Source organism: Hypomesus nipponensis, chromosome 8, assembly GCF_054491055.1.
Source record: "Hypomesus nipponensis isolate SF chromosome 8, ASM5449105v1, whole genome shotgun sequence".
NCBI lineage: Eukaryota > Metazoa > Chordata > Actinopteri > Osmeriformes > Osmeridae > Hypomesus > Hypomesus nipponensis.
Genome location: NC_140368.1, coordinates 15,544,398 through 15,557,454, shown reverse-complemented (window position 1 = coordinate 15,557,454; position 13,057 = coordinate 15,544,398). Strand labels below are relative to the sequence as shown.

Genomic DNA, 13,057 nt, shown 5'->3' with positions numbered 1-13,057 from the left:
GGGCCTTTTCCCATGGGGCCCGGTCGGGCACAGCCCGAAGAGACAACGTGGGACCCTCTTCCAGTGGGCTCACCATCCGCAGGAGGGGTCATGGGGGTCGGGTGCAGTGTGAGACGGGCGGCGGCCGAAGGCGGGGGCCTTGGCGGTCCGATCCTCGGCTGCAGAAGCTAGCTTTAGGGACGTGGAACGTCACCTCGCTGGCGGGAAAGGAGCCTGAGCTGGTGCGCGAGGTAGAGAGTTTCTGGCTAGATATAGTCGGCCTCGCCTCGACGCACGGCACGGGCTCCGGAACCAGTCTCCTTGAGAGGGGCTGGACTCTCTTCCACTCTGGAGTTGCCCTTGGTGAGAGGCGTCGAGCTGGGGTGGGAATACTTGTTTCCCCTCGGTTCGGTGCCTGTACATTGGGGTTCACCCCGGTGGATGAGAGGGTAGCCTCCCTCCGCCTTCGGGTGGGGGGACGGGTCCTCACTGTCGTTTGTGCTTATGCACCAAACGGCAGCTCAGAGTACCCACCCTTTTTGGAGTCTCTGGAGGGGGTGCTGGAAAGCGCTCCTCCCGGGGATTCCCTCGTCCTCCTGGGGGACTTCAATGCTCATGTGGGCAATGACAGTGAGACCTGGAGGGGCGTGATTGGGAGGAACGGCCCCCCCGATCTGAACCCGAGTGGTGTTCTGTTGTTGGACTTCTGTGCTAAACACGGCTTGTCCATAACGAACACCATGTTCAAGCATAAGGGTGTCCATATGTGCACCTGGCACCAGGACACCCGAGGTCTCAGTTCGATGATCGACTTCGTAGTCGTGTCGTCGGACTTGAGGCCGCATGTCTTGGACACTCGGGTGAGGAGAGGGGCGGAGCTGTCAACTGATCACCACCTGGTGGTGAGTTGGCTCCGATGGTGGGGGAGGACGCCGGTCAGGCCTGGCAGGCCCAAACGTAATGTGAGGGTCGGCTGGCGGAACCCTCTGTCAGAAGGAGCTTCAACTCCCACCTCCGGGAGAGCTTCGATCATGTCTCGGGGGGGGCCGGGGACATTGAGTCCGAATGGGCCATGTTCCGGGCCTCCATTGTTGAAGCGGCTGACCGGAGCTGCGGCCGCAAGGCGGTCGGTGCATGTTGCGGCGGTAACCCTCGGACCCGGTGGTGGACTCCGGAGGTGAGGGATGCCGTCAAGCTGAAGAAGGAGGCCTATCGGGCTTTATTGGCTGGTAGGACTCCTGAGGCAGCTGATGTGTACCGGCAGGCCAAGCGGAACGCGGCTCTGGCGGTCGCGGAGGCAAAAACCCGGGCATGGGAGGAGTTCGGCGAGGCCATGGAGAATGACTTCCGAACGGCTTCAAAAAGGTTCTGGACCACCATCCGGCGACTCAGGAGGGGGAAGCGGTGCTCTGTCAACACTGTATACGGTAGGGACGGTGCGCTGCTGACTTCGACGGGGGACGTCCTGGATCGGTGGAAGGAATACTTTGAAGACCTCCTTAATTCCACCAACACGCTTTCCGACGTGGAGGCAGAGTCTGGGGACATCGGGGGGGGCCCTTCTATCTCTGGGGCCGAGGTCACCGAGGTGGTTGAAAAGCTCCGCGGTGGCAGGGCCCCTGGGGTGGACGAGGTCCGCCCGGAGTTCCTTAAGGCTCTGGATGTTGTAGGGCTGTCTTGGTTGACACGACTCTGCAACATCGCGTGGACATCGGGGACAGTGCCTCTGGACTGGCAGACCGGGGTGGTGGTTCCCCTCTTTAAAAAGGGGGACCGGAGGGTGTGCTCCAACTTTAGGGGGATCACACTCCTCAGCCTCCCTGGGAAGGTCCATTCAGGGGTCCTGGAGAGGAGGGTCCGCCGGATTGTCGAACCTCGGATTCAGGAGGAGCAATGTGGTTTTCGTCCTGGCCGTGGAACAGTGGACCAGCTCTATACCCTCCGCGGAGTCCTGGAGGGTACATGGGAGTTCGCCCAACCAGTCTACACATGTTTTGTGGATTTGGAAAAGGCGTTCGACCGTGTCCCTCGGGGGCTCATGTGGGGGGTGCTCCGAGAGTACGGGGTACCGGATTCCCTGATCGGGGCTGTCCGGTCCCTGTACGACCGGTGCCAGAGTTTGGTCCGCATTGCCGGTAGTAAGTCGAACTTGTTTCCGGTGAGGGTTGGACTCCGCCAGGGCTGCCCTATGTCACCGATTCTGTTCATTACCTATATGGACAGGATTTCTAGGCGCAGCCAGGGTGTTGAGGGGGTCCGGTTTGGTGACCTCAGGATCGGGTCGCTGCTTTTTGCAGATGATGTGGTCCTGTTGGCTTCATCGGGCCGTGACCTTCAGCTCTCACTGGAGCGGTTCGCAACCGAATGTGAAGCGGCTGGGATGCGAATCAGCACCTCCAAATCTGAGGCCATGGTTATCGACCGGAAAAGGGTGGAGTGCCATCTCCGGGTCGGGGAGGAGATCCTGAACCAAGTGGAGGAGTTCAAGTATCTCGGGGTCTTGTTCACGAGTGAGGGAAGAATGGAGCGCGAGGTCGACAGGCGGATCGGTGCGGCGTCCGCAGTGATGCGGGCTCTGCATCGGTCCGTCGTGGTGAAGAAGGAGCTGAGTCGAAAGGCGAAGCTCTCTATTTACCAGTCGATCTACGTTCCTACCCTCACCTATGGTCACGAACTATGGGTAGTGACCGAAAGAACGAGATCGCGAATACAAGCGGCCGAAATGAGCTTTCTCCGCAGGGTGTCCGGGCTCTCCCTTAGAGATAGGGTGAGAAGCTCGGTCATCCGGGAGGGGCTCAGAGTAGAACCGCTGCTCCTCCGCGTCGAGAGGAGCCAGCTGAGGTGGCTCGGGCATCTGATTAGGATGCCTCCTGGACGCCTCCCTGGTGAGGTGTTCCGGGCACGTCCCACTGGGAAGAGGCCCCGGGGAAGACCCAGGACACGCTGGAGGGACTATGTCACTCGGCTGGCCTGGGAACGCCTCGGGGTCCCCCAGGAAGAGGTGGTGGAAGTGGCCAGGGAGAGGGAAGCCTGGGCCTCCCTGCTTAGGTCGTTGCCCCCGCGACCCGATCCCCGGACAAGCGGAAGATGACGAGACGAGACGAGAAGATACGCTGGAAGCTCAAAAGCAGTGTATCTACATTTCAAAGAAAGAAAATCTCAAACTTTGTGGACATCAAGAAGAGGGTGAGGGATTTCTTCACACGTGATGATATCAGTAGAATGACCACTGGCAAAAAGCAATCTAAAACAAAGAACAAACAGAAGATGCAGGAGAGGTTCCTCCTTGACACGTTGAAAAATCTGCATAGGTAGTTTCTTGCAGAGATCACAGAAGAAATGTCATACTCCATGTTCAGCCGCCTCCGGCCTTTCTGGGTGGTTTACCCTTCCCTTGCTGATCGGGACACTTGTATGTGTAAGCTTCACGAAAACCTGACCTTTGTCGCAGAGAAGTGCACACAAATTAAGCTTATTGAATCGTCAGTGCTTGAAGATTTAGTTGAAAGTGTGTGTTGTAGTTCCTTGAATAAGCAGTGCATGTACGGTTAATGTGAACAATGCAAGAACCAAACAGTTCCAATGTCAAGCTTGTATGCTGCTGATGAAAATTTTGTCTTTCTCCAGTGAATGGTCAAAGAAAAGAAAAGAAAAAAGGTCAAACAGTAAAAGTCACTGTGAAGGATGAGGTAAACATGACGCAGGAACAACTAGTACAGTTGTTTCATACGCTCCTCTTCAGGTTTAGGAAACATATTTTCAACATTAAACAGCAGTATGCTTACTGTCGCGAACTCAAGAAAAACATGTCTGCAGATGAGTGCCTTATCCATATTGATTTTTCAGAAAACTTCACCTGCAGATATGGGACAGAGATACAGTCTGTTCACTTGGTTCATCTCATGAACAGGCCGCCCTCCACACAGGTGTCCTCTACGTTGGACAGAATCAGCAACCAACTTGCTTCACCACCATTTCTCCATCAAGGAATAAGGCTCCTCCTGCTATCTGGGCACACCTCAGTCCTGTGCTTGATGACCTGCAACATACCCACCCCCACATATCAACAGTACACTTCTTCGATGGCCCTTGTACCCAGTACAGGCAAAAAGGCAATTTATTTATGTTCAGCACAGAACTGGCCAAGAGGAGCTTGAGGGCAGGGTCTTGGAATTTCTTTGAAGCAGGGCATGGGAAGGGAGCACCAGATGGTGTTGGTGCAACCCTAAAAAGAACTGCAGACAGGCTGATAAGTCAAGGATGTGACATCCCAAATGCTCAAACTCTGTACAGGGTCTTAGAGGAGAACAACACTGCCATCAAGTTTTACTTCATTGAAGACGAGGCGATCAAGAAATCCGTCCAAGGTATGCTAGCCAATTTGCCAGTAGTTACATCCACAATGCAGATCCACCAAGTTGTTTGTGTGGCTGCAAGGCAAATTCCCTACCGTAATGTAAGCTGTATGTGCACAGTCCACAACAAGAAACTGGAATGCCAGTGTTTCAATACATAACATTTCACATTTACCCCTGAAGTTACATCAGTCGTGTCTCTGAGGGAGGTTGATTGGGCAAATCCAGACATATGCGGGAAATGGTGCGTGGCCAAATATGATGACGATTTCTATCCCGGAATAATTCTAGCCACAGATGAATCCCATGTGCAGGTCAAATGCATGTGCTGGACCAAATAGGTACTTCTGGCCACTTCTTGATGATATCCTGTGGTATCCATTTGAGGACATCTTGGAACACATTGATCCCCCTAAACCGGTGACTTCTAGGCACATGGAAATACAGAAGGAAGTGTGGGGTAGGCTCTCTCAGTAAAAATGGTGAACAAACTGTAGGCTTACCTATAGGTTATTAATGTTAAGATGTTTGCTTAATGTTCAAACATTCAAACAACACAGACATTCCTGCCATTACTCTGGATATTTCTTAGCCTGGTCCTAACCAGACCCTCGTACATTACATTTGTACAGAGGGTCTGGGATCTCTCGATTGACAAACGTTAACTTCCTTGAAGGCGGGTCCTCTGTTGAAGTTTAAAACTATTGGATCCGCCCAGAGCCACTCTGATTTGCCATGACCAATCGCAAGCGTTCGCCTTAGCCAATTCCTTCACCACTACTGAAACGGAGCTAGCTGCCGTAGCTGGAAAATCTAACTTTTCCAGAACCCCATGGGGAGGAGGGCCACAACAAAGGCCAACAAAGGCCACCAACAAAACTCAGCATTGAATGTTCTTGCTCCGTCTTTAACCTATATTCGGCAGCGTTACCACAACCGCAGAATAGTTTCGCTCGCATCTTTCTCCGCCGCCATTACTGAACTACTCAAACAAGTACACAACATTAACGTCATCGTTCTCAGCCACTCCCTCTGTTCGGTGATTGGACCTACAAAAAATGTTTCTGGAAACCGACTTCAGAGCCTAGCTCCCAGACCTACTACTGAAGCGAAATCCAAATTGAGCGGAAGTACGTAGGAGGGCAGAGCCAGGCTAGATATTTCTATGAAATCAATGACATTTTGTTACTGTTATTAGTTTATTAATGTGTTTTACTCTGTCAAGCTTTCATCTAGATCAGAGGTCTTCAACCCTGGTCCTCAGGGACCCCCTGTCCTGCATGTTTTAGATGTTTCCCTGCCCCAACACACCTGATTCAAATGAATGGTCGTTAGCAGGCTTCTGTATAATTAGATAACGACCCATTCATTTGAATCAGGTGTGTTGAAGCAGGGAAACATCTAAAACGTGCAGGACAGGGGGTCCCTGAGGACCAGGGTTGAAGACCTCTGATCTAGATTCTTTAGATTTTAAAAGCTATGTTGACAGTAGGTTTAAAAATGTTTAAAAAATTGCAACATGTTAGTGATCTCAAAAGATAAAACATATGACACGTGATGCTTTTCACTCAACCCTGTTACATGATTTTCAACCCTGTTGCGGTACATTCATCCCTGTCCGCTCAATTTGTTACGAGATTATTTTTTTACATTTCATCAGGGTAAATAAGGCTATATCAATTTTGGCAGGAATTACGCAGCATTCTTGCACATTTCTTGCGAAAATGTGGAGTTAGATTAGAAATTTCTTCATCGTAAACTGGAAAGGATGGTGCGGTGGTCAGTTTTTATTGATTTTCTCTTTAATTACAATATGCCATTATTTACAACGGACATCTAAACTGTGAGATTATGCCAGAAGCTGATCTCAAGCTTATTAGAAAAAGGAATAGTTGAATAACAAAATGACTGTGATGGGGTTGAATTAAATTGGGACTTAAAAAAAAAAAAAAAAATACAGAATAATAACTTAATACTCTACATTGAGATGGGAAAAGGTATTTTTCTATCAAGTACACACATTACTTTGTCACATCAAATAAAAAAAAGCTTAAGATTTTAATGTTCATTGTTTCATCCTCCTCAATCACAAAAGGCCGGTGCCAAAGCCAAACTTCACTGAATGTGCCGGAAATTAAAAACGTTTCTTTTGACAGTTTAGCCTGTGGCATTGAAGACAACGACGCACCACACAAGTTTACTTAATGTGACATTAGTTACTGCACATGGAAGTCTTGAATTGATGATGCCGCCAGTACACTATGGCACGATAGATGGTATATGGGATAGACTGTGCAACAGTCTATCCCATATAGTGCTAGTTCTATCCAGCCTAGCACATATATATGCATATCGTATCTACTGCGTCGTCTCAGTTACACTATCAGGACTTGGAAATACTGCGGCCAAACACATAGCTGCAAGTCCCAGTTAACCCAGTGAAAAACTAACGTTAGCTAGCATCGCTAACGACATTGGCTAACTCAACTTATAGGGTATCCTCAGAATTTAAAAACTGGCCAGTGCAAGTAACAGTTGACGCTGTTGCTTAAAGATTCTAACGCAAGTGTTAAGATTCCAATTGGCCAAGAGAAAAAGTGCTGAGATTCCTATAATAATTTGCAATTCGGCCGGTATGACATGCAGAAGAAGGGCAGCTGTCAGGCCAAATAGTGTCCTACCTGACGTCACAATGCCGTTCCGAAGCAAGGACACGTCCGTCGCTATGCGGACCTTAAATTCCTGAGATATCTACGCGTGCTAGCAGGAAACTGTCATGGTTGCTTTTTAATGAAAAAAAAATATATATGTGACATTATAGATGCAGTGCCTATAAAAATGATCATAAGCTAATAGGGGCAATTCTTTTCATCTTTCAGGTCACCCATTTTGGGCTGGCGGGTTGACAATAAAGGAGAAAGTTTGGAGAATAATGGCCAAACTAATGACAAATCAACTGGCTAAGCAAATTAACTGGCGAGGGGTAAATGGCAGGTATGGCTTTGAGCCACTTGCCATTAAAGATATTGTCCTCAGTAAGTTTTATTTTAGTATTATAAGGTAGAAATAAGAAACACTATAAAGTGTTTTATGTAGTATGGCTAGTATGCTTATTCACTTTCCTGTCTTGTGAACGGCCTTAACCTGCCTGTTCCATTAAGTTTTTTTGTTTATTTCTTAAGAATCTGTGAGATGCAATGCAAGTACTGCATCTGCATCCGATGGAGATGTAGAAAAGTTTATTAAAAGGTGGCTGCAGCTTGCATCGGACCGAGATGGAGAAAGACAAGAGCGGGCAATGAGACAAGCTAATTCTTAGTAAGATGTGTTCCAAATGTTCAAATCTGTCTATATATACCGTGTATGTGTGTGTATATTATTTGTATATATCCTTCTAGCATCTGTGTATATATATATCTGACTGTGTAAGCAACCATGTTTATCTGCCCCTTCCCTCCTCTCCTTTTCTCTCTATTCATCTTATAAGGTACATCTCAAGCTTCAAAGGGGCATGCTTGAGGAGGCTGCGGTCAATACACACATACAAACTGTATTTATTCAAATAAATTCTTAAAAATTGATATGCATGGTGTAATTTTTGCTACTGAAAAGTAGGTATAGGGTAATGTAGGAGGGATTGCCACAATATCATCATAATTTGTGTTAACTCTAAATATCAAAAGATAATCACAACAACTAGAGTTTCAGTGTTACAATGAAAAAAAATCTTTTTTTATTTTGTGCTCTGTGTCTAGGCCCCAAGTGTCAATGTATTTTTCTTTCTAATATTGCATTGGTAAAAGGAAGAGCCCGTTTTTATTCATGCACACTCTCCAGGACCCGCTTCAAGCAAGTTGGCAACGTAATATGGTTTTGAAATCTTCTGGCATTATAGTGGATCCGTCATTACTTTTTACAGGCTGTCAACTGGCTAACATATGGGCTAGTTCTGGCAGTTTTGTTGGGGTGATTCCGGCCCAATGTTGGAAATGCTGGTTCAGTTTCGGGCTGCCGGACCCGGGCCAGTGTACTTGGGCCGATTCTGGGGCGTCATTCAAACCAGATTTGACCCGAGTCCGGCAACCGCACTCGGGCCGAGTAATTTCTTCTGGCCTGCCGGATCTGGGCCATTATCGGACCAAACCATTTTGGCTACCTGGGGCGTTAGTGGTCACGCTTACAAGTCTGAAAGCGCTGGTTCGATGACAGTGAAAGTTGTTATTTAGCTAGTTGGGAACGCAAGTCCAGTGTAATGCATTAGTATTCAAATGTGAAAACTGTCGAATTCAAGAATTTTTATAGCATAAACAAAGCATTACTAGATGTCTCACTTTACCTGAAGAATGCTGTCCCAATCATGTCAGGGTCAGCTAAATATAAGGCTACTGTAGGTGGAAATCATCACATATATTGTTTTTTTTCTTTGTGATTTGAGTATGATTTCCAACGCATTGTATCGGATTAAATAAACTGTTAACCTGAACACCTAGCTCCGTCGTTGTTCTTGCCAGGCAAAGAATAGTTATTTTGGTAACAGAAATCTTCCATAATGCAGACTAAGCTTACTGTCAACTTTATATTCAAACGAAATGCCACAAAATTCACACTGCCTTCAATTTAACATCAGTGTACAAATGTGGGCTGTGTTTTATATGTTCAACTTACAAAACCAAACGCCTATTAATTGATATAACCTGTTCAAACAAGACAAGAAAATATATTTTATTGAACATTTGCCTTTGAAAGGGGCATATTAACAGAACTATATACAAGGCGTTTCCATCAGATATAAGTGAAGGTGAAACATAGTCACTGAGGACCTTAATTATCCCACAAAAGCAGTCTGGCTTGATGAAACGATAAAAAAAAAGAATAATGGGTGTTGTTGTCATCTACAATGACGGTAATATACTCCGAAACAGGATCTATGGTCTTTTCCACTTTTATTGCTACCACAGTAAAATTATCTGAGCTCATTACACAATGTACTGTTAGTACATAAGAAAGAAGGGTGAGAAGAAGAAGGAAAGGGCGCTTCAGCATGCGCGCAAGCTTTTATACAGTTCTGTCTAACCAATCAACATGCCAGGTCAGAGGTCATGGTATAACACATCAATACAAAATAAAACAATAATTATTCCTGTGTATCCATAGACTCCAGGGGTGTAACAAAAGCTTATGAAGCCAAAACTAATATTATTTAAATATATATAATTTCCTATTGTGGTTATCAGTTAAAGTATTAATCTTTGTCTATGGGGCTATTATTGTAGCAAAACTATTCACAAATGCACAGCACGATCCACAAATGCACAGCACGGTCCACAAATGTACAGCACAATCCACAAATGCACAGGAAGATTCACGAATGCACAGCACAATCTACAAATGCGTACCACGATCCACAAATGTGTATGATCCACAATTGTGTACGATCCACAAATGCGTACCGCGATCCACAAATGCGTCCAAGGATCCACAAATGCGCACTCAGATTTGTTTATGTGTAAAACATTGTCCAAATATGTAGTCACAAAGGCTGGCCTCTCAATTGGCTGTGTTTTTACACGTGACTTTTGCTACACTTCTGCCGTGGTACAAATCCACAACTCGTATGCGTGTGCATGTGCGACGATATGTGCCTCGGTAGCTGTAAAGCCTCCATACCACCAGTTGGATACCACTGAACATGACATTGCTGGGTGGGTCCAGCGGTTCCTTAGACTCGTCGTGGCTGCACTTGGGATGCAAGGCAAACACCTCGAGAGCTTTCGGTAAGTATATGTTTATGTTTAGTAGTAGGCCTAGGTGTCATAAGTAGCCTTATATTGCCCAGTAAAATACAATATTATCAGTAACACTAGTTATCTGTGTAGAAATAACTTTAGCTCCGCTTATGCGTCACCGAGCAAACTGGTAGTACATCGTTGAAGTGGCACTGGTAAGCTAACTAGACCAATTAACCTACCTGAAAATGTCTGTGCTGTATATGTTGTGTAAGTAGCTAGGCTTGAGTCACAATCAGGAGTCTATCTAGCTTTAAAACTCATTTGGTGGAAGTTTATATTTAAATAAGGTTAATATTTACGAGTTGTCTTGATTTTTATCAGCTAGCAAGCTAGGCACATTCAATCATCAGAAAATGTTTTCCTAATAGAGGGTTCTCATGATGGGTCATCAGACCGGAAGTTGCCATATTGGAGGCACTCCGCATCACAACATAGCACAGGCACTGAAGTATTTACCGAACGTCGTCAAGGAAAATGGTTAATTATTGCCGTGTTTCAGGTTGTACTAATAGGACAGATCAAGAAAAACAGTTGGAATATTATCGACTTCCAAAAGTTATTAAAAACCAAGGCGAAGAATGCCAGAGATTATCAAAGGAAAGGAGGCGTTTGTGGTTGGGAATGCTCAACCAAGATCTATGGGAAAAAACACGATTGAGAGTCACTTGTGTGGAAGGCTTAAAGGTGATTCTCTGAAGAATAGGCTGGAGTCGCTGTTCTAGGTCGAATGCATAGGCTTTTATTGCAGGTAGGAATTGGATCATACGCTAGACAACTCAGCCTGAGTGTGTCTGAGGCATATCAGATATTCAACCATATTTATACAGGTATACACGTCATCAATTCTTCATTACATGGTGAGAAATCAGTCTGGTAATAGATAACAGATAGGGACTTTGTTTGTTTCCTTCATAGTCATGTCCCAAGGGTCAGTTTCCTCCGGGCGGGGGTGTCTCCATCGGTCATCGTGACCGTTCGGATCAGGGACATACAGACACCTCAATCATAACGACATTGTTTAAAAGAGGCAAACAGGACAACTGAGGTGGGGGCCACTGATAGGGGCCTGCATGCTCTTGGTACTGTGGACTCATCGCCTTCTTACACTCAGCCCGGGGTTTTTCCAGAGCTCTCTATGCTACTTAAGGTCAACGCCTTCACTAACCCCACACTGTCCCTACCCCAAATATAAGTGGAAAAAGACCACCACACTTGCCTACACCTTGAGTATCGGAATGATATCATACAGTTAGGTTGGTTAAAGACGTCATTGCATTACTTACTTTGGCCTTCACAACACAACGGTCGTTGATAACTTGGTACTGCGTCTCCCTCACCCATCCACACACCATCTGGTTATAGGCCTCCAAACCTTTGTAGGATTTAATGTCATCCGCTGTATATGGGCTCAGCGAGAAAACCAGGTAGTTGACTATATCGGGATATGCAACTGAAGGAAGAATCAACGGGTCGTCACGGATCCAAGAAGAGGGAGCTACAGGGATCTGTAGGGTTTTACTCTGTTAGGCTTACCAAATGGCATGCTGTAAAGATAAGCTTGGTGTTGCCTTGAGTTCATTTGGTAAGGTTCCCCTTTCTGTAGGCAAGGAATGCTGAACACAGTATCATTTTATACCGAATAAAAGGTTATATCTGTAATTTCTCTTCACAGTTTCAAGCTCGCTAAGTTTTGCTATTAATAGTTTATTAATAGATTGGCAACACACACAAGTTGTACATAAGCCATCCTCGCTGTTACGGTCCCCTACGTCTTGAGGCTAGAGAGCATTACATTAAGCGGATATGACACTATTCAGGTGCGTGGAGCACTAAACAGGAGGAGACAGAGCTTAAAGATGTACTTCAATGCAAACTCAAAAGCTTATATAAATTATAACAATTGGCACACATATCTTCAGCGGCCAAAACTAAGCTTCAGCAGAGGTGGCAACTGGGTCTATTGATCTTTTTAGATGATCCATCTCCAGTTCATCCAGACAATTCTCAAGGACTGGTACATGGACACCAGGCCTCTGGTCAACATTATTGTCATTGGACTCCCAGTCAATCTCTGGTATGTGCAACCCCTAGAGAAACATAACTTAAAATGTTAAAATGTGGATTTGCATCCAACTGTAAAGTCATGCATTATCATGACATGATGGCCCACTTTATTAACTGACATTAAGAACCTTAAGTGGAGCCAGGGGCGCGAAAAGTGGGTATGCGCTATATGCGGCGCATAGGGGCGCCGCACCATGGGGGTGCCAAAGCAATGGTAAAAATGTATACATTTAAAAATATTAAATCTTTTTTTGGTATTTTCTATTTATAGCTGCTGTTGTGCGTTTCTGCATTTCCTCAATGTTATAAAACATTTTAGAACCGCTAGGGTAGGCGCCCTATCTCATAAGATAGAATTGACATCTAGAGGGAGCGGGGACGCCGTGAGCGCTGAGCGAGCAGTTACGAGTATTGAGTTGTCGTCTATGGAAAATGATGGACAAATCAAAACAGTTGTCGGGGGCTAAAAATAGAAAAAGAAAGAGGGAAAAGGAGATGACATGTCAAGGGATGCAACAGTAGTAGTGAATAAGTGGATGGTTAAAGGTACAGGTAGGATTTAAAGTGTGACGTTTGTGCTTGGAGGCGTGCAAATATTCATGTTAACAGACTAGCTAGCGTTTGCTAACACTGGGAATGTAGCAGCCACATTTGGGTTTAAGGCTAGTTTAGAATATGCAAAACCGAGGTTGCTGAGCTGAAAACCTGAAAATATAAGGTAGCATGTACAATAAATGACAATAATCTGGAAAACTTAATGCAATAACTCTGGTTTACATCAATCATGCACAGTGTGCAATTATGCATAGATTTTCTACCAAACTTGGAGACTTGAAAATATTCATGTTAACAGACTGTTTTCAGACTAGC

General features: G+C 45.8%; 1 pseudogene across 1 annotated transcript; it reads left to right on the top strand.

Moving 5' to 3' along the window:
* Positions 1 to 2,852: 2,852 nt before the first annotated feature.
* LOC146275300 (uncharacterized) lies at positions 2,853 to 7,908 on the top strand (annotated as a pseudogene). Its single transcript, XR_014766391.1, has 4 exons — positions 2,853 to 4,346; positions 7,214 to 7,369; positions 7,517 to 7,652; positions 7,822 to 7,908. The product of XR_014766391.1 is annotated as an uncharacterized LOC146275300 (transcript).
* The last annotated feature ends 5,149 nt before the right edge of the window (positions 7,909 to 13,057 follow it).